Here is a 25,133-nt window from a genome sequence, read left to right as displayed (position 1 = left end):
CCCTCATCAGTGTTATCACCAAAGCCGAGGTTAGGTGTGTGTTGGTTCAGTGTCATGACGGCAGAGACCAGCTGCTCCCTCAGCGTCCAAAGTGAGTGAGGCCAGCCCTGGAGTAGGGAAAGATGAAAGGGAGGCTCAGCCTTTCCTGAGGGACTTAGGGAGAGCAAATTCCTAATTTGCCCCTTTTTTAAATGTGATACAAATGGTTAATAACCTTGGCTGCTAACCAAAAGGTTAGAAGATCACGTTCACCCGGGGTGCCTCAGAAGAAAGGCCTGGTGTTCTACTCTTGAAAAACCAGCCTTTGGAAGTCCTGCGGAGGACAGTTCTACCCAGAGACACACCAGCTGCATAACTTGAAGGGCCTAGTGTAATATAAAAATGTGGGCAACTTGTTAAAAAATAACGAAGAGTTTCAAGGTGGCAGCCGCAGACATTAAGGTGGGCACCTTCTAAGCTCCAGGCTCTGTGCAACTGCACGGGTCACACATCCATGAAGACTGAGCTTAGATTTGCTCTTGCGCATTCTTTCGTTCCCCTTTGGGTGGTGTCATTGCCTGACGGCTTAACTGATGGAGGTGGTTATGTGTCCCTGTGGTTCCAGTGGCCATAGAGCATACCAGCATGGTTTTCTGCCAATCTTTGGCTGTATGTGGTATTACCTGAGAAAACTATGAAGAAAAAACAAAACCCCACAGCTGCTTTCTATTTTACTTTCTAGTAGGAATTTACTGGGAATAGAGATCTATGAATAACTGTGGTGTTTATTTTTACTTTATCACTCCATCATTTGATACGAAGTAAAGCATAGCATGCTAACCTGTGTATAGGATATAAAATTGGGATAACAAAAAGGATTTCAGATATTCTTCATATAGCTGACGTACAGCCCCGTCAGCAGCAACCCTAGTGGGTAAAATAACATCGAAAAAAATTCCTTTTAAGTTTTTTTCCTACACTTAAAAAAATTGTTTATGACTGTATTTTACCATCATTCAAAATAGTCATGTGATTTTTATTGCTATGATGAAATATTGGCTTTTTTTTTTTTTTCTACTCTCTTGCAACCCAAGGTTTTCTCATAACTATTGAGGGGAGTTAAAAAAAAAAAAAATCTGACCTGATGATTTGTGATTGCCTGTTTATATGTGAACATATGTGACTTAGGTATATACAAGATACCTACATACATAAAACCCAGCCAAACCCATTGCCCTCAAGTTGATTTTGACTCACAGAGATCCTATAGGACAGAAGAGAGCTGCCCCATAGTTTCCAAGGAGTGGCTGGTGGATTCAAACTGCCGACCTTTTGGTTAGCAGCTGAGCTCTTAACCACTGTGCCACCAGGGCTCTTTTTACATACATAGTGAATATTAAAAATGCAAAGTTATATGCCCTGTTGGTTTCATGACTTAGAGATGACTGTAAATTTATAAAAAGTGAAACCATTTTATAATGAAGAGGTAATCGAGATGCTATTTGCCAGTATTGATCATATACATCATACAGTGAAGAAGTTTCCAGATCCCAGCAAGTAAAGGATGTCGATATTTAGTTACTAATCTGTTTTTTTTTTTTTAGTTTAAAGAAGTGCTATAACAGATACCATTTTATATTAATTATGCTTAAAGGCTGATGATTTGTGAAATCATAAAGTATACTTCATTCACAAATTTATATGTATTTGAATCTAAATACATACATCTAAAACAAGGATCATGTGCATATAAGAAAATTAATGCATATATTATTTAACATAAATCAAGGCTGTGTATCTCATTTAATTACTGGAACAGAAAATGTTTCCACTCCAGTGTCAAAAATGTACTGCAAAGCACTAACAAATTCCAACACACATTACAGATAAATTTATTCCATATTCAGTACATTGTGATTTATTGTGATCTCTCATCCCAAGATCTATTGGGAGTTGTATAATGTAAATACACAATTTATGGCTAGAAAATAAAATGTGGATAAAAATTTCTACTATTATCTAACAACATGATTTCAAGTCTGGCATCTAATTTACTTAAGTATATTTTTAAGTCCAGTGTATATTGACTGGAGCTCTGAAATGACAAAGAATAACCTTTCTGAAGACAAGGAGTCCGTTTCTGGTGGCGGAAATGCACGCACATACACACATGCCAAACCAAGTCTTATAAACTGTCCTCTCACTCCTTGTTCCACTTAATGAGGAAAAACGATTTCTTCATATATATTTAAAAAAAAAAAAAATCAGGCTTTGTAAGGTAATTTCCTTAAGCCACTGACCCGTTCCATTCCTCTTCTCCTGGCTCTGATCTAAGGGCAATCTGTTTTATAGTCTCTATCACCGGAGAAACAAGTTCAAAGACACAAATGAAGGAGATAATGTTTAGCAATAATGACTTTGTGACACAGGGTAGTTAAATGGCAGGCCGATGAGCCTTCTTCCCATCTTCTCTCAGCGTGCAGGAGAATGACCGCGGCGCATGGGGCAATGGTAAGAGGAGCCAGGTGTAACTCTTTTTGAAAAGGTGACTTCTCACGTCTTGGAGTATATAATGAAGCGTGACAATGGAAACATTAGGCTCCTAAAATGAACTTTTGCCCAAACAACTACAACCAGAAGCACAACAACAACAAATGCTGTGCTATTTTATTTGTTTTTTCTGGGTCAGGCACGTTTTCAGCCTTTGTCAGGGTACGGTCACCACTTTTCTATCATTCTTCACTAGTGGAAAATATTTGCGTTTTCCTTCTCTGACAGGTTTCTACCTTACACAGGTTTTAGAACATTCTTTAAACATATATGTGTGTGTATATATATTATTTACATATATATATATCAGGGTAGAGTTTTCCAATCAGAGGGCTTCCCCTCCTGTGGTTCGAGGCTGATGGAAAGCGAGACTGCCCACATGTGCAATGATGAAATGATGCATGACAGTTTACTGTTACGTATGGGGTGAAGCAAGTAGGGAGTGTAGCCATGCAGGTCCAGGACACGGGCAGCTGGGAAGGATCCTGATTGTCTGAGAGATCCCTCTAAGGGGTCATGCTCAGGAGTGGTTTGAACCACACCCCTCTTATACCAACGTTCAATCTGAGTCGTCACCAGGTGCAACTTTCATGCCCTCGGTGGAGCAGCATCCTTGGAGGCGTTCACCCCTTTAGTGTAGGACAGGTGTTCTATGGAGCACTTACGTGTTTTTTAACCACCACACCTGCAAAAGTAAATTGGGCTTGCGACATGTATCTTTCCTCTGGTTTTGCTAGATGCTTCTTAGACCATACTATCACATCATCTCAAAGGAGTGCCATTTAGTCTATATTATACATAAATACATATATATGTTCATGTGTTTCTAAACCACTCTTTATGTAATAAGTGTATAGAGTTCACGTTTCTCTTAAAGGATGAGAATATGGGGAGACAAATTGCTATAGTAATTGTAGTGTCATTCTTCATTATTCTGCCAAACATCTGAATATGCACCCATTGTTGGGGCAATTGCTAACTTACGAGGCAGAAACCACTTTCCACTAAAGAAGCTAAAAATGTAAGATTTTTACATTTTTGTATCACACATGCAGCTGGGAAATGAGTATATATTTTAGTGTCCTCAATCAGATGGCCAACCCCAGAAACTGAAATCAGAAGATCGTGGAGATCCACTTAAGCAATGGATAACATCAGCACTTCCATGTGCAATCATTTTTCAGATGCACCAGGGACATTGTTTCTAGGGACAGCCTCTGCTGTCAATATACCTCTTCCTAGGTACATTGGGAGAGGGATCTTCACTGAAAAAAATCTGCGTTATTTGGGGCATAAAACCAAAAAAAAACAAACCCATTGCCATCGAGTTGATTCCAACTCATAGCAACCCTATAGGACAGAGTAGAACTGCCCCATAGAATTTTCAAGGAGCAGATTTGAACTGCCAACCTTTAGGTTGGCAGCCATAGCACTTAACCACTATATCACCAGGGTTTCTGATTTGGGGCATAGCTCCTGGCAATATAGCTTCCAAGGCTAGTTTTCTAGCCCTTGAAGAAGTTGTGTTACCTTCTCAGTATCATTTAAATAAACCCAGTCTTGCTTGCAATTGAGTCGCTTTCTCTTGGTTTCAAATTAAGAAAGCTTACTAATTTGCTGTCAGTGGTGATTAAAACAACATGTCATTGGGGATTGTAGGAAATTGCCACTTGGTTGGAGATAAAGAGAGTTAATAGCCAGCTAGTGTTGAGAGATGAGTCTCTGTGAACACAGAACAATGTGAAGGTACAGAGATGTGAGGACTTTGACTCCTAATGATATTGAACAACTCAAAGAGAAGGGGAGTGGGAAGTTTCGTTTATAAATTATGGCATGCAACAAAAGCCAGAAACATCTCTTTGTGTGAAAAAAACAAAAACTCTTGTTTCCTGTAAATGCAAGTTTCTGGTAGTTAAAAATAAATAATAATCCAACACAACACACAAAAACAATTTTATCGTTTGAGTGATAGGATCATCGTGTCATAAAACCAGAGATCATCCTAGCCTGCAGAAGAAAAAATTTTACAGATAGTATCTTCAGTGAAAACTAGCCAACAAGGGATGTCTATGAACCCCAGGATATAGGGATGTTGGTGGTATGGCCAAACCAATAACACAGAACCAGCACAAGATCAGCAGTGTTTTTGGCAATAGTGGTAGGAATGAAAGAGTTACTGATTGGCCTCATAAGCTGTAGAATCCTAAAATTGCCACACACACACACACAAAAAAAATTAAAAGCCCAGAGGGGAAAAAAATTTACTTCAAGTAGAAACCTGACAGGATGAGTCCAAAGACATGAGAAACATTTGGGACACCTCTCAATGAGCTCTAAGTTTCAAGTAAGAGCAAATGAATGAATGAATAAGTAAATAAGCAAATATGTAAATATATATATACATAAAATTTAAAAATCTTCACTCTTTAACATAAGAAGATATAGCAGTGTTGTGGTTACCAGATATAGTCAACAAATACTCCCACCCAAAAGGACTGACCTTCATTTGAGGGGAAAACGGAAAAGGGAACCAAGTTCAGTAGAGCAAAAAACACTATTGGTAGGAGAGAGAGAGAAATACAGGTGTTTAGGTGTGGGGAGGCCAGAGACATGAGAGTCCAGAAAGTACTGTATCAGCAAAATAAAACAAAGTCTGATTGACTCTAGGAAATGCAACTCTGGAGACAGGAGGAAACATTCCTGAATCTGACTTAGCTGCATAGACAAAGAAGAGGTGACAGAGATTTCATATTTTGAGTTCCTAACTGTAACAACTTCAGTGAGAATCCTAAACAAGAAAGTTGAAAATGTTACTCCAGCCAGTGAGCTCCCAACCCTAGTACAGGAGCCCTATCTTTGTGGTAGATGGAAATTCATCTCATCACAACGTAGGGAATTAAATAAAAAATGATCTCATATCTTACAAAATTATTAGAAGAAAAAAATTAATTGACTAAAGTTCCAACCAACACTTAAACACATTAGAAAACATGATCAAAAATAAAAAAAAACGGTTAAAAACTAAGAAGATGATTGAAATTTTGAAAGAACATCACACACCAGGAACGAATTGGTCAGAGGAAGTGAAATGATAACTAATGGAACTCAAGAATAAAAACTAGATTAGAAGAAATTTATAAATAAATCACAGAAAGAACAGTAAAGAAAGTACAGGATAGAAAGCAGAGAAGATAAAACCCAATAGAAAGAATGATAAAAATGATCCGAGAAAAACTTACAGAGAGCAGGCAATAGTGACTCAAAATACATATAATTGGAGTCTCAAAGAAGGGAATTAAAGCAATGGAACAGGACAAATATTTAAGATATAGTTTTTAATTTAAAAAATTACCTGAAATAAGGTTTAATTTGTTGTATTTAAAGGGAAGAACAAATATTTGCAAAAATATACCCAGAATGTTCAATACTGAGAAACATTCTATTATAATTATTGGTATTCAAAATCACTGCCGGTGAGGAGGCATTTGGACATCCAGACTGAAAGTCTATATCATTTATAAGGTCCAGAATATCGCATTGCTATTAGACTTTGATAACAAAATAAAATATTGGAACAAATTATTTTTCTCAAAGCAAAAAAAAAAAAAAGATCCAAAAATTTTGTATTAAGACACACTACCCTTCAAGTATAATGGATAAAAATCCTGATAAAAAATTATGAACACCTAGGAGTTCTTTCTGAGGATTCTGCTAAAAAATGAGTTTCAGACAAACAAGACATTTTGAAGATGTTTTAGCATAAGATCTGCAAATTAGATTAAAAATACTTAACTGCAGAACCAAGACTTAAATAGAAATATGGGTGCTGAAGTAATACGTTCACGTAATGAGCTCTGAAGATACAGAATAAATAATAAAAACAAATGATAAGACAAGATAATGGAAAATGGGACTGTGGAAAGAATAATGGAAAAAATAAGCTGGATGTTTGTCTTGTGTATATTAGCTGGGAGTAAAAGGATATCACCATAAGCTGACAAATCTAGTATACTTATGCTGAAAATGATTAATAGTATGATGATACAAAATAGGAGGTAAGGAAAAGAGTGGTGTGTAAAGAACACTTACTAGCTGCATTTTGTACTGTGCATAGTAATAAACCAAAAAGATAGAGGGAACTAGAATATTTTATAAATACATAATATGAAAGTTAACACAAGAACAAAAATGTCAACACTGTAGGAAATATCAATAATAATGAAAAAAGATCAGAAGGAAATGCTTTAAATTTATGTATTTAAATATAATTATACATATAATTCCACCACATCTCTGTCAGTTTGTCATACTGTGATGACTTGCATGTTTCTGTGATAATAGAAGCTTTGCAACCGGTATTTCAAATACTAGCAGGGTCACTGTTAGTGACAGGTTTCAGCTGAGCTTCCAGACTAAGGCAGACTGTGAAGAAGGACCCTGGCAGTCTAATTCTGAAAAAATTGGCTAGGGAAAACCTTATGAATAACAGTGAAACATTTATCCCAACAATTGTGAGGATGGGGCAGGACAGGGCAGTGTTTCCTTCTGTGTACATAGGGCCGCTATGACTTGGAATCTACTTGATGGCACCTAACAAAAACAACATATATATAATTAATGTAGATAAAGTTTTACGAAAGGATATGTTGTTAGGTGCTCTGCAGTCACTTCTGATCCGTAGTGACCCCATGTACAGTAAAGGAAACACTGTCCAGTTCTACACCTGCCTCACAATCACCCCTATGTTCCAGCCCATTGTTGTTGCCACTATGTCAGTCCAGGTCATTGAAGATCTTCCTCTTTTTCGCTGATCCAGTATTTTGCCAACATGATGTCCTTCTGCAGGGACTGATCCCTCCTAATAACATGTCCAGAGTATGTGCGGTGAAGCCTAGCCATCCTTGCTTCTAAGGAGCATACCGGCTGTACTTTTTCCGAGATAGATTTGTTCGTTCTTCTGACAGTCTATGGTATATTCAATATTCTTTGCCAACGCTGTAATTCAAAAGCACTAATTCTTCTTCCGTGTTCCTTATTTATTGTCGAGCTTTCACATGCATATGAGGCAATTGACAATATCATGGCTTGGGTTAGGCATACCTTAGTCCTAAAAGTGACATCTTTGCTTTTGAAAACTTTAAAAAAGTCTTTTGCAGCAGATTTACCAATGCATACTTTGATTTCCTGACTGCTGTTGCCATGGGCAATGATTGTGGATGCAAGTAAAATGAAACCCTTGACAACTTCAATATTTTCTCCATTGATACTGATATTGCTTATTGGTCTAGCTGTCAGTTTTCTTTAGGTTGAGGTATAATTCATATCAGTAACTGCTTCAAGTCCTCTTGACTTTCAGCAAGCAAGGTTGTGTCATCCACATATTGAAGATTGTTAATAAGACTTTCTCCAATCCTGATGCTGCTTGCTTTTTCATACAGTTCAGCTTCTCAAATTATTTGCTTATCATACAGATTAAATAAATATGGTGAAAGGATACAACCCGAACACATACCTTGCCTCTTGGCCTATGTACAAATTCCACATGAGCACAATTAAGTGTTCTGGAATTCCCATTCTTCTCAATGTTATCAATAATTTGTTATGATCCACACAGTTGAATGCCTTTGCAGAGTCAATAAAACACAGATAAGCATCATCTTTCAGGAATTCTCTGCTTTTAGCCAAGATCCATCTGACATGAGCAATGATATTCCTTGTTCTAAGTCCTCTTCTGAATCTGGATTGCATTTGTGGCAGTTCTCTGTGGATATACTGCTGCAACTGTTTTAAAATTATTTTAAGCAAAATTTTACTTGTGTGTGATATTAATGATATTGTTTGATAATTTTCACATTCTGTTGGATCACCTTTTTTTGGAATGAGCACGTATATGGATCTCTTCCAGGCAGTTGGTTAGGTAGCTGTCTCCCAAATTTCTTTGCAGAGAAGAGTGAGCACTTTCAGCATAACATCTGTTTGTTGAATTATCTCAGTTGGTATTCTGCCAATTCCTGGAGCCTTGTTTTTTGGCCAATACCTTCAGTGCAGCTTGGACTACTTCCTTCATTACCATCAGTTCTTGATCATGTGCTACATCCTGAAATGGTTGAACGTCTACTAATTCTTTTTGGTACAGTAGTCTGTGTATTCTGTGTATTCTTTTCATCTTTTTTTTGCGTGTGTGTGTGATAATTCTTGTATAGTTTAATTTTTTGTCCCTAAAATTCTTCAATATTGAACTTGAGGCTTGAATTTTTTCTTCAATTTTTCAGCTTGAGAAATTCAAAGCTTGTTCTTCTCTTTCGGTTTCCTTACTCCAGGTCTTTGCACATTTCATTATCATACTTTATTTTATCTTCTCGAGCCACCCTTTGAAATCTTCTGTACAGCTCTTTTACTTCATCATTTCTTACATTTGAAAGCATGTTTCAGAGTCTCCTCTGACACCCATTTTGGTCTTTTCTTTATTTCCTGTCTTTTTAATGGCTTTTTGCTTTCTTTTTTTTTTCATGTATGATGTCCTTGATGTCATCCCACAACTCTTCTGGTCTTTAGTCATTAGTGTTCGATGCATCAAATCTATTCTTGAGATGGTCTCCAAATTCAAGTGGGATATACTCAAGGTCATACTTTGGCTTTTGTAGACTTGCTTTAATTTTCTTCAGCTTCAACTTGAACTTGCATATGAGCAGATGACTTGTGCTGTATTCGACCCTTGGTCTTGTGTTGACTGATGATACTGAGTTTCTCCATCGTCTCTTTCCACAGATGTAGTCGATTTGATTTTTGTGAGTTCCATCTGGTGAGATCCGGTTGTATAGTCTCCGTTTACGTTGTTGAAAAAAGTTATTTTTCTTACAAAATTCTACCATGTACCCTCTGGTGTTATTCCTATCACCAAGTGCATGTATTGAAATTACTGATCCTTCCTTGTTTGTAGCTTTTGCATTCAAATCACCAGTAATTATCAATGCATCTTGATAGACCTTTTTGAAACCTGTCATGAAGTACAGTGCTGTCAGCAGTAGTATAATATAGCCATATGCCTACAAGGAGGACCAGTTAATATGACTGTTATTCAAATTTATTCACCAACCAATAATGCCTAACATGAAGAAATTGAAGATTTTTACCAATGTCTGCAATCTTAAATTGATCAAAACTGCAATCAAGGTGCAATGATAATTGCTGATGACAGAATATAGGCTATACTTACTGGTTATATTAATTAATTTCAATGGGTTTTACTCACATAAAGAAATTAAAAATTTTGGATTGTTAAGAAAGAAAAATTGAACTATTTTCTGAATAGAATAAAAAAAGCTAAGTAATGCAGACAAATTAAAAATAAAAGCCTTAGAAAATACCAAAAATATACCAAGAAAATTCATAATAACAGGTAAAAAACATTTAATAAGACAGTGTTAAGATTAACAAATCTTTATAATATTGAAAATTACTATTCCCAATGGAACGTAACAAGTGCTACTATCAGTGCACCAAATAAACTAGAAACATGTTGTATAAAACAGAAACCAAGGAGATAAAACGTGAAATAGATAGGCAAAAACAGAAGGACATTTTAAGTCACTTCTCTCACACCTAGACACACATAGTAAGTTAGATTTTATATATTAAGCCCTGGAGCCCTGTTTGTGCAGTGGTTAACAGCTTGGCTGCTAACCAAAAGGTTGGCAGTTCAAACCCACCATCCACTCCTTGGAAACCAGGTAGGGCAGTTCTACTCTGCCCTATAGGGTTGCTATGAATCAGAATCAACTTCATGGCAATGGGTTTGGTTATGGTTTTATCAAAGTCTGTACTCCAATATGAGGAATAATCCTTCCTTTCAAGTGCATTAATTTTGACTGCATGTTAGGGCACAATAAAAACTTCAATTATATATATAGAAATATTACAAATAGCTTTTTCTTACCACAGTGCAACGATGAGACAAATCTGGATGGTCCAGAGGCTCATTTCCCTCCTTCTTTTGGTGGGTTAACTAGATTGAGGCTGTCTGTGGAAAAGTAAGACCTTTGGCTGATGCCAGTGTTCCCGGCATGCAAGGCTGTTCCCAGGAACCTTGGCATGAAGAATTTGGCCCCTGGAATGCACACTACCTAGATTCTCCTCTGGGTCCGGAGATCGCTTGCTCTATATTTCTTTACTTAGAGAAACTAGGTGTCCCCCAGTCGCATTGAAAACAAAAACCAAATCTATTGCCTTCAATTCTAACTCATAGCTACCCTATAGGACAGAAAAGAACAGCTCCGTAGGGTTTCCAAGGAGCAGTTGATGAATTCGAAATGCCAACCTTTTGGTTAGCAGCCGAACCACTGCAGCACCGGGGCTATTATTACCACTTAGGGCTAAGCCATAATCGTGAGTCTGGAGGTTGAGCACGTACTTGATCATGGAGGCCTCTCAATCAGACACAGGCTGTTCACTGAGACAGGGCCCTTTCACCTAGAACCTTGTCCATGGTGTATATAAGTACACCTATACTGGCTATGCTGTGAAATGAGAGAGTTCATAGCATTGTGTGTGCTCTGTACTTCTGATTAAAGAGAAAGCATGATAGATACACAAAATAGAAAAGGTAAGAACAAAATAATCTTCCAAGGGCAAGAATTATTATTATTTTTTATTCACAAAACAATATTTGTACATTGTTAATCAAATACAATTAAAAACTTAAATGAAATGGAAAGTTTTCAAGGAAAAATATATTTTCCGAATTGACTATAGATAGAAATTCAAAACAGAAGATTGTCAGAGTAGTGTTTTACATAAGCCTTTCTAAAACAAAACATCAGTTCCAGGAAGTTTCGGAGTTATATTTGACCAAACTTTTAAAGAAGAGATAAACTCAATGTTCTTAAAAAAGGTCTAGAACATAGAGAAAGAAGGAAAAGCATAAAATCGTTTTTATAAGTATAACATTGATGCAAATAATCATGCTCAACAACTACAATTGAACCTCACTTATCAATATTGCAATAACCTCAAATTAAATATTAGAATTATAATCAAATATATTTTTCAAATTACAATACAGGCATGATTTGATATTAAGAAATCTGTCAATATTGCATTGTAGAAATTTATCTAAGAAGGAAAAACATGTGATAGTCTTTATGAATGCTGATAAGACATTGATGAAAATGCAACATCCAATAATCATGAAATTTACTTAAAAATGAAATAAATGAATATTTTTAACATCAAAATATATATCTAAGCCCAAAAGCCAACAATGTACTTAGTATCAAAATAAATAGAAATTTCCCTGCTACAGTCAGGAACAATAAAATGGTGTCCACTATTGCCACAACTATTGAATATTTGTTGGAGTTAATAGGCAAAACAATTAAGCAAAAGAAACCTATTAGAGGAACAAATTTAGAAAGAAAAATGTAACTATCTGTTTTGCAGTTGAACATAATTTTATAAATAGAAAACAGAAAATGCCAAAGAATAAAAAGAAACAGTACTTAATAAAGTAAGGTAAGTTAGTCAATTAGCAAGGTGAAAATTAACAGCCAAAGTAGAACAATTGTTTTATATATACACACATGTGTGTGTATGTGTGTGTGTGTAAACCAAAACCAAACCCGTCATCAAGGAGTCAATTCCAACTCATAGCAACCCTATATGACAGGTAGAACTGCCCCATAGGGTTTCCAAGGCGTGGTTGATGGATTCAAACTGCCAACCTTTTGGTTAGCAGCCAAGCTCTTAACCACTCTGCAACCAGGACTCCATATATCTATATAGATAGACAGATAGAGACAGAGACAGAGACAGAGATAGAGATACGCATGTGTGTGTGCGTCATGAACCTAAGAATTTTTGAACCTACTTAAAGAATATATATTTTTTGTTTTGTTTTGTTTTTAGGGTTTTCTTTTCTTTTTTTTTTTCATTTTGTTGTTGAGAATATACACAGTAAAATATACAATTCAACAATTTCTACATTTACAATTCTGTGACATTGATTACACTCTTCAAGTTGTGCAACCATTCTCACCCTCGTTTTCTGAGTTGTTCCTCTCCCATTAACATAAACCCATTGCCTCCTAAGGTTTCAATATAATCTTTGAATTGGTGTTGTCAGTTTGATCCCATATAGATAGCTCTTGAAAGATCACTGTGCTCAAGGCAGACATTCTTTACTAGTTAAGCTAAGTTATCATTTGGTTTTAAGACAGCTGCAGGTTTATCTTTGGTTTGAGGTTTAAAGATTATCTCAGGTCAACAGTTTCAGGGTTAATCCTGCCTGTATGGCTCCAGAAATTTTAAAACACTTTAAAAAAAGAAAGAAAAAGAAAAACAGAATTGAACAAATTGTAAGGTTTAATATGTACACTGATAGAAATATTTGATACTATGAACATGCTAATTCCCTTAATTTATAAATTTATAATCATCTCAATAAAGTAAAATGTGGGGGACCTATTCCTACCAAACATAATTACATCTCTATCATAAAATAGCATACTTTCACTGCATGAAGAGACAAACCAGTGGAACAGAATAGAACACCCAGAAATAGATCCAAGTCATTTTAGAATTTTAATATTGTAACAGAGTCTGACCTCCTCTAACTTTACCAGGAGGAAGGAGAATCAAGATCAACAGCTCAAGGTTCAGTCCTATGAGAGGGGGGTCAGACATGGCTCCTCTCACTGCCATCTTTACCAATTCTGACAGCAAACGTCCTTCCCCCGGCACTCTCTACTTCTCTGTTAAGTTTGATAATTCATTGCAATGGCCACACAGAACTCACAGACAATACTCACTATTTTATGGGTTTTTTGGGGGAAGTTAGAGTTCAGGTTCAGGAACATTCAAGATAAAGTTCTTCCAACAGGACAGCCTCTTCCTAGACATGCTCACAGGCACACCTCTGCCTGGCCCTTGGCCCCTGCCCAACAGCACTCAGATTTATCTCTCCGTGGGCCATGAAGCCTACCATGCTGCCAGGACTCTGCTGCCTGCTGGGTCTGTGCTGCTACGTCTCTGCTGCCTGTTCTCTGCTACCAGGTCTCTGCCACTGCTTCTTGCTGCCTTCAGTATTACAGCTCTCTCTCTCTGTCTTCTGGTTCCAGGAGCTTCTAAGCACAGGTATCCTGGGTCAGAAGGACATGCTGGCTCCTAGCTTTTCTTCCTTGGTGGTGGAGGTGGGATCTTCTCCTTTCCCACCTCTGAGATGGCTCACCTCCAGCCCATCGGGATAGCAAAAACTGATCAATCCCTTTGGTGGGCCACAATTACCCTATCTGCATAGTTCTGCCTAATAACCTGAGTTGGAGTTACAAGACCATGGCAAGGAAGGCTACACAAAATCAATCCATTGGACTGCAAATATATAATCAAGGTAAGCATCCTTAATAAGCAGAAAAGTTCAAGTCTTTGGTAAATACAATTTACTCAACTGAATACCCATTTAATCTATGAAATTAAAGAGAACAATTTCTAGTTAGAAAGAAAAAGGTTCTAGGTAGAAAAAATTAAAACAGCTAAGTGGAACCATTAAAAATTTTAGCAAAGTGACTATATACATGCTAAACAGAAAAATAAGAACATTATAGAAAATTGAGCACTGAGAAAGAAAAATTAAAAAATATTGCTTTTACAATGGGTAAAATTATAATCTTCTAAGTATTAAATAGGGTCACTATGAGTTGGAACTGACGGCAATGGGTTTTGTTTTTTTTTTAAGTATTAAATTTAAGAAGAAAGGCCTGTTGTCTTTAGTTATCATTGAGTTGATTTCAACTCATGGTGACCCCGTGTGTAGAGAGTAGAACTGTTCCATGAGGTTTTCAAGGCCGTGGCCTTTGGGAAGCAGGTCACCAAGCCTGCCTTCTGAGGCTGTTGTGAGTGGGTTCGAACCTCCTATCTTTTGACTGGTAGTGGAACGCTTAACCATTTGCACCACCCAGGGACCTAAGAAAGGCCTAAATCAAAACCAACCCCATTGCCATTGAACCGATTCTCATTCGTAGTGACCCTATAGGACAGAGTAGAACTGCCCCACAGGGTTTCCAGGGAGAGGCTGATGGATTTGAACTGTCAAACCCTTTGGTTGACAGATGAATTCTTAACCCCTGTGCCTCCGGGGCTCCAAGAAAGGCCTAGGATTTATATAAACCAAAAAGCCAAACCCATTGCTATACAATAGTTTCTGACTCATAGTGACCCCATAGGAGAGAATAGAACTGCCCCACAGGGTTTCCAAAGAGAAGGTAGTGGATTCAAACTGCCAGCCTTTTGGTTAGCAGCTGAGTTCTTAACCACCGAGCCATCAAGGCTCCAAGAAAGGCCTAGGACCTATATAAACCCAAACTAAACCCATTGTTATCTGGTTGATTCCAATTCATAGTGACCCATAGACCGATCCCATAGGATTTCCAAAAAGCGGCTGGTAGATTTGAACTGCTGACTTTTTGGTTAGCAGCCAAGCTCTTAACCAAAGAAACTTATAAATTCTATTGATGGAGAGAAACATCATCTTAACAAGTAAAAATATATATTGTGTTTACCATTTTCTTGAATGTAAAGACAATATCATTACTTTAGTGATCCCACTAAATTTTATATACTGTATAAATTTAAAGCAATTCCAAGTAAAATTCCAACTTTTTTTTTTTTTTGCTAGTATTCACTCTTCTTAACAGTCATATGAAAAGATAAATCCTGGTGAATACTCAAGAAATACATGAAGAAATAGAATGATGAATGACTTCATTTTCAGTTATCAGAACATAGCTCTAAAACTAGTGACTTTTGGAGTTACCATATGATGCAGAAATACCAAATACCACCAAATCCATTTCCGTCAAGTTGGTTCTGACTCATAGCGACCCTATAGGGCAGAGTAAAACTACTCTATAGGGTTTCCAAGGCTGTAATCTTTAGGGAAACAGACTGCCACATCTTTCTGCTGGAGAGTTGTTGATGGTTTCTAATTACCAAATTTTTGGTTAGGAGCAAAGCACTTAACCACTGTATCACCAGGGCTGTCTCACAATATGGGATTCTAATATATATGAGGAATCCCTAAGAGGTACAGATGGTTAAGTACAGGATTACTAATGAAAAGATTGGTGGTTCCAGCTCACTCAGACACCTCAAAATACAGGCCTGGCAGTCTGCTTCCAAAAGGTCACAGCCTTGAAAATGCTTTGGAGCAGTTCTCCTCCGCACACGTGGGGTCACTATGAGTTGGAATTGACTCAATGGAAACTAACGACAGTAATGTATGAGGAAGGTGATATTTCAATTCAATTGGAAAAGGATATTTAGAAATAAAATGGTACCAGCTATCCATTAGAAAGACTATAAAAACTGAGCAGTATTTAAACAGTTTACAAAATCAGTTCAAGCTGGAATAAGATTTAATTATAAAACAGAAAACAAAAATACTGGTGCATATGTTACGGTAGGGAATTTTTATCGGTTGAATTGTGTCCCCCCAAAATATGTGTTGTAAATCCTAAACCCCGTACCTGTGGATGTAATTCCATGAGGACTTTCTTTGTTATGCTAATAAGATGATATCCATATAGGCTGTGCCTTAAACCAATCACCCGTGAGATATAAAAAGAGCACAGAGAAGCATAAACGGAGGGTAAGATAAAGGCCACATGAAAATTAAAAAGGAACTGAAGAACTGAAGCTGAAAAGAGGCAAGGACATTCCCGCAGAGCCATCAGAGACAGAAAGCCTTCCTCTGGAGCTGGCACCCTGAACTCTGACTTCTAGCCGCCTAAACTGTGAGAAAATAAATTTGTTTGTGAAAGCCACCACTTGTGGTATTTCTGTTATAGCAGCACTAGATAACTAAGACAGGGATGCTAAAAACAAAGAATCATAAAAGAAAAAATGAACATACTTGACCATGTGAAACTAAAAAGCCTTTGCTTGGTAAACATAGCATACAACCCAGCCAGAAAAAACATAGCATACAAAGTAAATGAAAAATGATAGATTTGAAAAAACTGTGCAGCAGAAATGACAGGTAAATGTGTGATATCTATAATATTAAATGAGAACTTATAGTCTATAAATAGACCCATAACCCTGTATAAAATTGGGAAATAATGTAGATATTGAATCCTTGAAAAACAATGGTCAAGAAGCATAAAGATAAATTCACTGGACTGAGGAAAACGCAAATGAAGACATTAATATTTCTTTACATGTTTTAAATTAGAAAAAAATTTAAAATGTATCCTGTTGGTGATGTAGGGGGAGTGTGCTATCATATACACTTGTAGAAATTACAATTTAAAATTTTTTTAATAAAACATTCTAGCAGCACCCTTTAAGGAAAAAAAAAAATGCTCGTCCCTTCAACAGAGAAATCCCACTAGTAGTAAAGTGGTCAGAAATAGAGCTCTGGGGGCACAGTGATTCAAAGCTCAGTTGCTAACCTGAAGGTAGGAGGTTTGAATCCATCAGCCACTCCTTGGAAACACTATGAGGCAGTTCTACTCTGTCCTATAGGGTCACTATGAGTCAGAATCAACTTGATGACAATGGGTTTGGTTTAATGCAGAAATGATTCAATAAACTGTGTTTCCCACCACCCACGAAATAATATACAGCTGCTAAGGAGAATGAGTTAGAACTATACAAGTTGACAGGCTAGAATGGGTGGGGATTCTGTAAGATCATGTAAAGAAAGAAAAGTGTTTACAATATGACTCCATATTGCAAAGAGCAAGCTATGATAAAATCCTATGTAGGTGTGTATTTTTAACTTTTTTTATGTCTACATATATTATGAGCACAGAGGAAACTAAAGAAAGACACTAAGTTATTAACTTGGGTTATCCGGAGGAGTTGAGGTATGGGTCACGCAGGTGATGCACAAATGGTCAAGTCAGTCATCATCTCAGTCACTTTGAGGGTAATACACACACATGTGGAGTGCCATCAAAAAACAAAGTGTGAAAAAATAGAGATCTAGACTGTTCAGTTTCACGTTAGTCTGATTTCTGATCATTAATCCTGTTTTGTACTTTCTCTTTTTTCTTTTTTTATTTCTTGAAGAAATGGAAGTACTTTTTATGTGGTATCCAAAAACAAACACATATGGTTTAAGACTATTTACTCTGATACAACCAAAAAAAAATCTTTGTTTTTGTTATTCTGCTGCCACACACTTGGTTCCTCCTTTACCTCTGTATGGAATCTCAGTTATTAGTATCTGTCATGATAGCTCATCTAACTTTATATACACTGGCAGAGATGAAAACCAAAATACCACAAGTGGGTATCCTTAATGAACAAAATTCATTTTCTCACAGTTTAGGGGGCTAGAAATCCAAATTCAGGCCACTGGGCTCTAGTGGAAGGCTGTGTCTCTCTGTTCACTCTCGGGGGAGGTCTTTGTGTCTTTCAGCTTCAATTCCTTGGTTCCTTGGCAATCATGTGGCACGTATCTCCCCCTCTATTTGTGCTTGTTTGCTTAATCTGCTCTTTTATATCTCAAAAGAGATGAAGATAAACCCTACACTATACTGCTTCCGTGACGAAACAAAGTAAGCCCGTTCCCAAATGGGATTGCAGGTATCAGGGTTAGGATTAAAAACACATATTTTGGGGGGACACAATTCAATCCATAACAGAAATATTTGCCTAACAACACATTTCCAATAATATGAAGCAAAATTAGGCCAAATTACAAGATGATATTAGCATATCTGTATCCATATCAAATATATTTCATGATTCTGAAATACACTCTTTATTGCAGAGTATTTAGTAATAAATAAAAAATAGTTAAAACTTACAATGCAAATTTTCAGAAAATTTTTAAGTGCAGACAACAAAACAAGCTATGGAGTATTATGATCTTAAACAACACGGATGAATACTATGAACAAGTTAAGAAAACAAATTTGGAAACTCAAAGTTTTGTTTTTCTTTTCTTTTTCTGGCTTTTTTTTTTTTTAATTGTTATTTAGGTGAAAGTTTACAGTTCAAGGAAATTCAGAAAATTTTATAAATCTTCAAGTTAGGAGAATAAATAGAACAGTTCCTAGATTAAAATTGTTTTAAAAAAACCTGAAAGTGAAGGATGCAGAGCCAAGATTTTACCCTAGACAGCCGCACCATGCTGTCCCTCTGCAGCAAAGACCCAAAAAACTAAGTAAAATAGATACAAAGTCAGTCCTAGAATTCTAAGCATCAAATGAAAGGATAAAGAACTAGAATCAAACACAGGATGGAAGAAGATGATGGAAAACAGAGAATGAAGAGAGGTATGGCGCAGAGGTCCCCTGTCACCTAACATGGCGCAGTGTTGCCAGCTTGGAACACAGCCAGCAACAACTTCAGACAGCCTGATGCTCTGCTGAACTCTTCTGTTAGTTTTGGTAGTTTTCTTGAGGATTCCTTAGGGTTTTCTGCGTGTAAGATCATGTCATCTGCAAATACAGATAGTTTTACTTCTTCCTTGCCTATCTGGATGCCCTTTATTTCTTTATGTAGCCTAATTACTCTGGCTAGGACCCTCAGCACGATATTGAATAAAAGTGGTGATAAGGGGCATCCTTGTCTGGTTCCCGATCTCAGTGGGCATGCTTTCAGACTCTCTCCATTTAGGATGATGTCGGCTGTTGGCTTTGTATAAATGCCCTTTATTATGTTGAGGAATTTTCCTTCTATTCCTATTTTGCTGAGAGTTTTTATCATGAATGGGCGTTGAACTTTGTCAAATGCCTTTTCTGCATCAATTGATAAAATCATGTGATTCTTATCCTTTGTTTCATTTATACGATGGATTCCATTAATTGTTTTTCTAATGTTAAACCATCCCTGCACACCTGGTATGAAAAGCTCTTGGTCATGGTGAATTATTTTTTTGATATGTTGTTAAATTCTTTTGGCTACAATTTTGTTGAGAATTTTTGTATCTAAGTTCCTGAGGGATACAGGACTGTAAAGTTTTCTTTTTTTGTGGTATCTTCACCTTTTTTTTTTTTTTACCTGGTTTTAACATCAGGCGTATGCTGGCTTCTTAGAATGAGTTTGGGAGTATCCCGTCCTTTTCTATACTCTGAAATACCTTTGGCAGTAGTGGTGTTAACTCTTCTCTGAAAGCTTGATAGAACTCTGCAGTGAAGCCTTTTGGCTAGGACTTCTCTCTGTTGGGAGTTTTTGATTACCTTTTCAATCTCTTATTATGGGTCTATTTAAGTGTTCTACCTCTGTTTGTGTTAGTTTAGGTAGGTACTGTGATTTTAGGAATTCATCCATTTTTTCTAGGTTTTCCAATTTGTTACAGTACAATTTTTCATAATAATCGGATATGATTCTTTTAATTTCAGTTGGGTCTGTTTTAATATCACCCACCTCCTTTCTTATTCGGGTTATTTGCTTCCTCTTCTGTTTTTCTTTTGTCAGTTTGGCCAATGGTTTATCATTTTGTTAATTTTTTCAAAGGAACAAGCTTTTGGTCTTGTTAATTCTTTCAATTGTTTCTGTTTTCTATTTCATTTATTTCTGCTATAATTTTTCGTTATTTTCCTTCTTCTGGTGCCTGAGGATTTCTTTTGTTGCTCTCTTTCTATTTGTTCAAGTTGTAGAGATAATTCTTTGATTTTGGCCCTTTATTCTTTTTGTATGAGTGCCTATCTTGCTATAAATTGTCCTCTGAGCACTGCTTTCACTGCATCCCAAAGGTTCTGATAGGAAGTGTTTTCATTCTCATTGTATTGTATGAATTTCTTTATTCTATCCTTAATGTCCTCTATAACCCAGTCTCTTTTGAGCAGGGTATTGTTCAGTTTCCAAGTGTTTGGTTTCTTTTCCCTGCATTTTCTGTTATTGATTTCTACCTTTATGGCCTTACGGTCAAGGAATATGCTTTGTAATATTATGATGTTTTGGATTCTGCTTGCTTTATGACCTAATATGTGGTCTATTCTAGAGAATGTACCAGGTGCATTAGAAAAGAAAGCATATTTGACTGCTGTTGAGTGGGCTGTTCTGTATACGTCTATAAGGTCAAGTTGGTTGGTTGTGGCATTTAAATCTTCTGTGTCTTTATTGAACTTCTTTCTGGATGTCCTGTCCTTCACCAAAAGTGGTGTGTTGAAGTCTCCTACTATTATTGTGGAGCTGCCTGTCTGACTTTTCAATGCTGTTGGAGTTTGTTTTATGCACCCTGTCATTGGGTGCATAAATATATAATATGGTTATACCCTCCTGGAATATCATCCCTTTAATCATTATATAGTGTCCTTCCTTTTCATTTGTTATGGATTTAACTTTACAGTTTCTGTTTTGTCAGAAAGTAATATTGCCACTCCAGCTCTTTTTTGATTGTTGTTTGCTTGATATATTTTTTTCCACCCTTTGAGTTTCAGTTTGTTTGTGTCTCTAAGCCTAACGTGTGTCTCTTTTTAGCAGCGTATAGATGGGTCTTGTTTTTTAATCCATTCTGCCACTCTGTGTCTCTTTATTGGTGCATTTAGTCCATTTACATTCAGGGTAATGAGTTTACATTCAGCAATGATTTTTTCAGGTTTTAGCTAGTGTAAATAGGAAAACACACACACACAGAGGGAAACTACTCTTTAATAGATATGACAGAAAAAGAATTTTTTTAATGCATAACAAACCTAGTCAATAAATATTTAAAATAATTTAAACAAATATTTAACCTTAGTAGAAATTAAGGAATTGACATGAGCTGAGATTCTAACCCTTATTTTGATTATCAAGTGTGGGAAAGCAGTTGTTCATATAGTGAGAAAGTAAAGTGGTCCAGCCTGCAAGGAGGACAACTTGGCAATACTGTTAAATATGTGAATGCATACACCCTAAGAACGGCTATTATGATTTTCAAGACCTTTCTTAGAGAAATTTCTACACATGCGGTTGGGTAAAACAGATCCATTATAATGGTTTGCAGTGGTATGATACTGGGGATGATGTCAGCATGCATGTGTATTAGAGAACGGATGCACAAACAGTGGCATATGTGTACCACGTAGATTTCACTAGTGAAACAGAACTATATACGCCATCATGGATGGATCTCTAGAACGTAGAGTTGAGGGCAAAAGAAAGTTGAAGATTGATATATTATGAAACATTTGACATAAAATAATCACTCTTATGCCCCTAAAAATTGTATGTAAATTACCCACAATATATGTTATGTGTCACTGTATCAAAGTTTCTTAATGCATAGAGAAAGGTTGATGGGGATGACACTAACTTCATATATGTAGTTATTTCTCATGAGGAATGGAATCACATTTGTATATAATGTTTTAATTTTATAGAAAAAATGCTTTCAATTTACTTGTATAATTAAAACAAAACATTTAAGTCATCTTTGCCCTCCTTTGTACACACATGCACGTTATGTTTTTATGTATATGTGGATCTCTACCTACATTATCATAGTATTTCATATTTTTGAAACAAAATATGTATGTATTTATTTAACAAATGTTCATTGAATGCATGCTATGTACCAAATATTATCTTGGTATGGGGGGATATACAGCAAACAAATAAAACAGGAATCCTTGTCTTCATAGATCTTACCTTCTAATATTTAATATAAATGTGTGTGTTCAAGGAATGTTGTCTAGGGAGAGCCTATTAATTTGGATTTCAGTCCAAGGCCAAATTGATTCTATTGCTAATGAGTAAAATATTACAGCTGATATCTTCCACTTCTGAAAGTGTTTTGAAAGATAAATGGAAAAGAGTAAACAGGATATTTTAAATCTAGGTCTGGAATTTGTGTTTGTATCACTCGACCACAGACACTGATAATACCTGTTACTCTCATCTTGGAGAATTATTTTAACATGGAGCTGTTGTTCAGAAATCTTCCTATTAAAACTAGAAATTACTTCAGGTCATATAATGCTTCTTATTTGAAGACGGGCAGATATAAATATGTATGCATATACATACATATATATATATACAGATAAACAGAGATATAGGTATATAGATGTACACATAAACATACACACATACATATACATACCCACGTGTGTATATATATGTGTGTGTATGTGTGTATATAAATATATATGTTGTTAAATGCCATTCAGTTGGTTCTAACTCATAGCAACCCTACGTACAACAGAATAAACACTGCCCTGTCCTGCACTATCCTCACAATCATTGCTATGCTTGAGCCCATTGTTGCAACCAAGGTATAAATCCATCTTGTTGAGGGCCTTCCTCTTTTTTGCTGACCCTCTACATTATATATATATGTATGTATATGTATATTTATGTGTGTGTATGTATATAAAACCAAACCCGTTGCCATTGAGTTGATTCTGACTCATAGTGACCCTATAGGACAGAGTAGAACTGCCTCATACGGTTTCCAAGGAGCACCTGGTGGATTCAAACTGCCTATCTTTTGGTTAGCAGCCAAACTATTAACCACTACAGCACCAGGATATACATAAAGTTTCTGATCATTAGTTTTTTGAGCTTGTGAAATTCTAGAAAGGGAAGTTAAAAGGATTGAAAGGAGGTATTTGGTGGTAGAACTATCCCCATTAAACCCAAAGATGTTTCATTAGAGTGTGTCTTTCCAACCATGAACTCTGGAGATTCTCATACTTCCAACGGTGTGATAAAACTCCTTGGCTAAGAATCATTGATTTAGAGGTTCTGCTTGCAAATAAATAATAAATCCAAATATGATTATAATAATTCCTGTGTATGCTGAGCTCCCTACATGCTGTTTTATTTAATGATTCTTTTGTAGCAGATACCTGTAAGGACAGCCAATTAAAATAAATAGGTGAATAAATCAGGTTTAAGAAAAATAGGTGTTTGGAGAATTATGTTGAACCAGAAAGTACATGCATGATCCAAAAATATATTTAAGCCAGATTTTATTTTGATGCACTGAGCAAAATATTTCAGAATATCAATTCATCTTGTTCTTGCCCCCCAACTTGTGACCTTCATGGTCTATAGCCTATTCCTCTATGGTGCTCCTTTTTCCTATTCTCATGCAGACATATAATCAGAGCTGAGCTCTGTGTTCTTGCCTAAGGGAAAGGATGTTGAATGGCAAAAACACAATGAAGCTCGATTTCTCTTTGACTTTTGTTTTCATAAGCTCTTACTAGAACTAAGAGGATTCAAGTTATTTAGGAAAAAAAATGAAGAGAAGTTGATGGGGATTGGTATTCTATCTCCAAATCTCAACATAGATCAGGATTTCTTGTTCAAGCAAGAGAGTGGGAGGAGAGGGGTGGAGTTATGGGGGTGAGAAGGTACAGGGGTATCTGTGCTCCCAACCCCAAGCAGAATTATCTGGGTGTCAAATACAGTACATTTAGACAGATAGTATCATAGAAAGTTCATAGAATTTTTCACACTTTGTCAGAAGTAATAGAAAATTATCTGTGGTCCCCAGAGTATGTTGTAGAAGTAGTATAAATATCATTCCCAGGCCCACACATGGCCCAGAACCAGCTGAAAAAAACATCAATCACATCTGAAGGGGTCATAAAAACAGTATGAAGCCTGTCTTATATCCTATATACAGATAATGTAATAAAAGGTACACCTTCAGATTTCTAGTTGTTGTTGAGTCAATTCTCACTCCTTGAGACCCTATGTATGTCAGAATAGAACTGTGTTCCATAGGGTTGTCAGTGGCTAATTTTTTTCAAGAAGATTGCCAAGCCTTTCTTGGGAGATCCCTCTGGATGGACTCAAACCTCTAACCTTTTGGTTAGTAGTCAAGCATGTAGCTGTTTGCACCACCCAGAACACCTTCAAATAATTGCTACTATCTGCATTTCCCAAGAGTCCCTGAGCAGGACAAATGGTGGAACATTCAATTACTAACTAAAAGATGGCAGTTTGAACCCACCCAGAGGCACCTGGGAAGATAGGCCTGGTGCTCTGCATCCAAAAGGTCACAGCCTTGGAAGCCCTATGGAGCAGTTCTACTCTGCATACAGATGGTCACCATGAGTTAGAATCGACTTCATGGCAACTAAAAATATGCATCTCCCAGAATCTACCCACAATCTTGAGGATAGGACACAACTGGGATGGGGCTGAAGAGTCTGATGTTAATATTTCCTGACACCCTCAGAGGATGGGATTTGAAATTGCACAGCTGAATTTGTGAAGGACCACCCTTGCTTCAGAAATCCCATCCCATAACATACAATTCATTCATTTTTAACTTCACTAAATGGAATTAAAGTACATTTTAATAAAATTTTAAATACCTCAGGATATGTCCTAAATTGTGCCTTTAAGTTTAGGTTTATAAAATTCATAACATCACTCAATATTGAAATAACATTCTTAATAAATTAGGTATTAATTTAAATATTAAAATATTTCATATTTCCTACATGCATTATAAATAATTTGGGAATTTAAAATGGTTTTTTAAAATGCTTTAGGTGAAAGTTTACACAGCAAATTAGGTTCCTATTTAATAATTTTTATACAAATTTTTTTGTGACATGGGTTATAATTTTTGCTGTGTCAATGTTCTCATTATTTCCATTCTGTTTGTCCTGTTTCCATTTATCTAGTTTTCCTGCCCCTTCTTGCCTTCT

The sequence above is a fragment of the Elephas maximus genome, chromosome 18, assembly GCF_024166365.1.
Source record: "Elephas maximus indicus isolate mEleMax1 chromosome 18, mEleMax1 primary haplotype, whole genome shotgun sequence".
In the NCBI taxonomy this organism is placed as follows: domain Eukaryota; kingdom Metazoa; phylum Chordata; class Mammalia; order Proboscidea; family Elephantidae; genus Elephas; species Elephas maximus.
Note: the sequence above shows the minus strand (reverse complement) of the source record.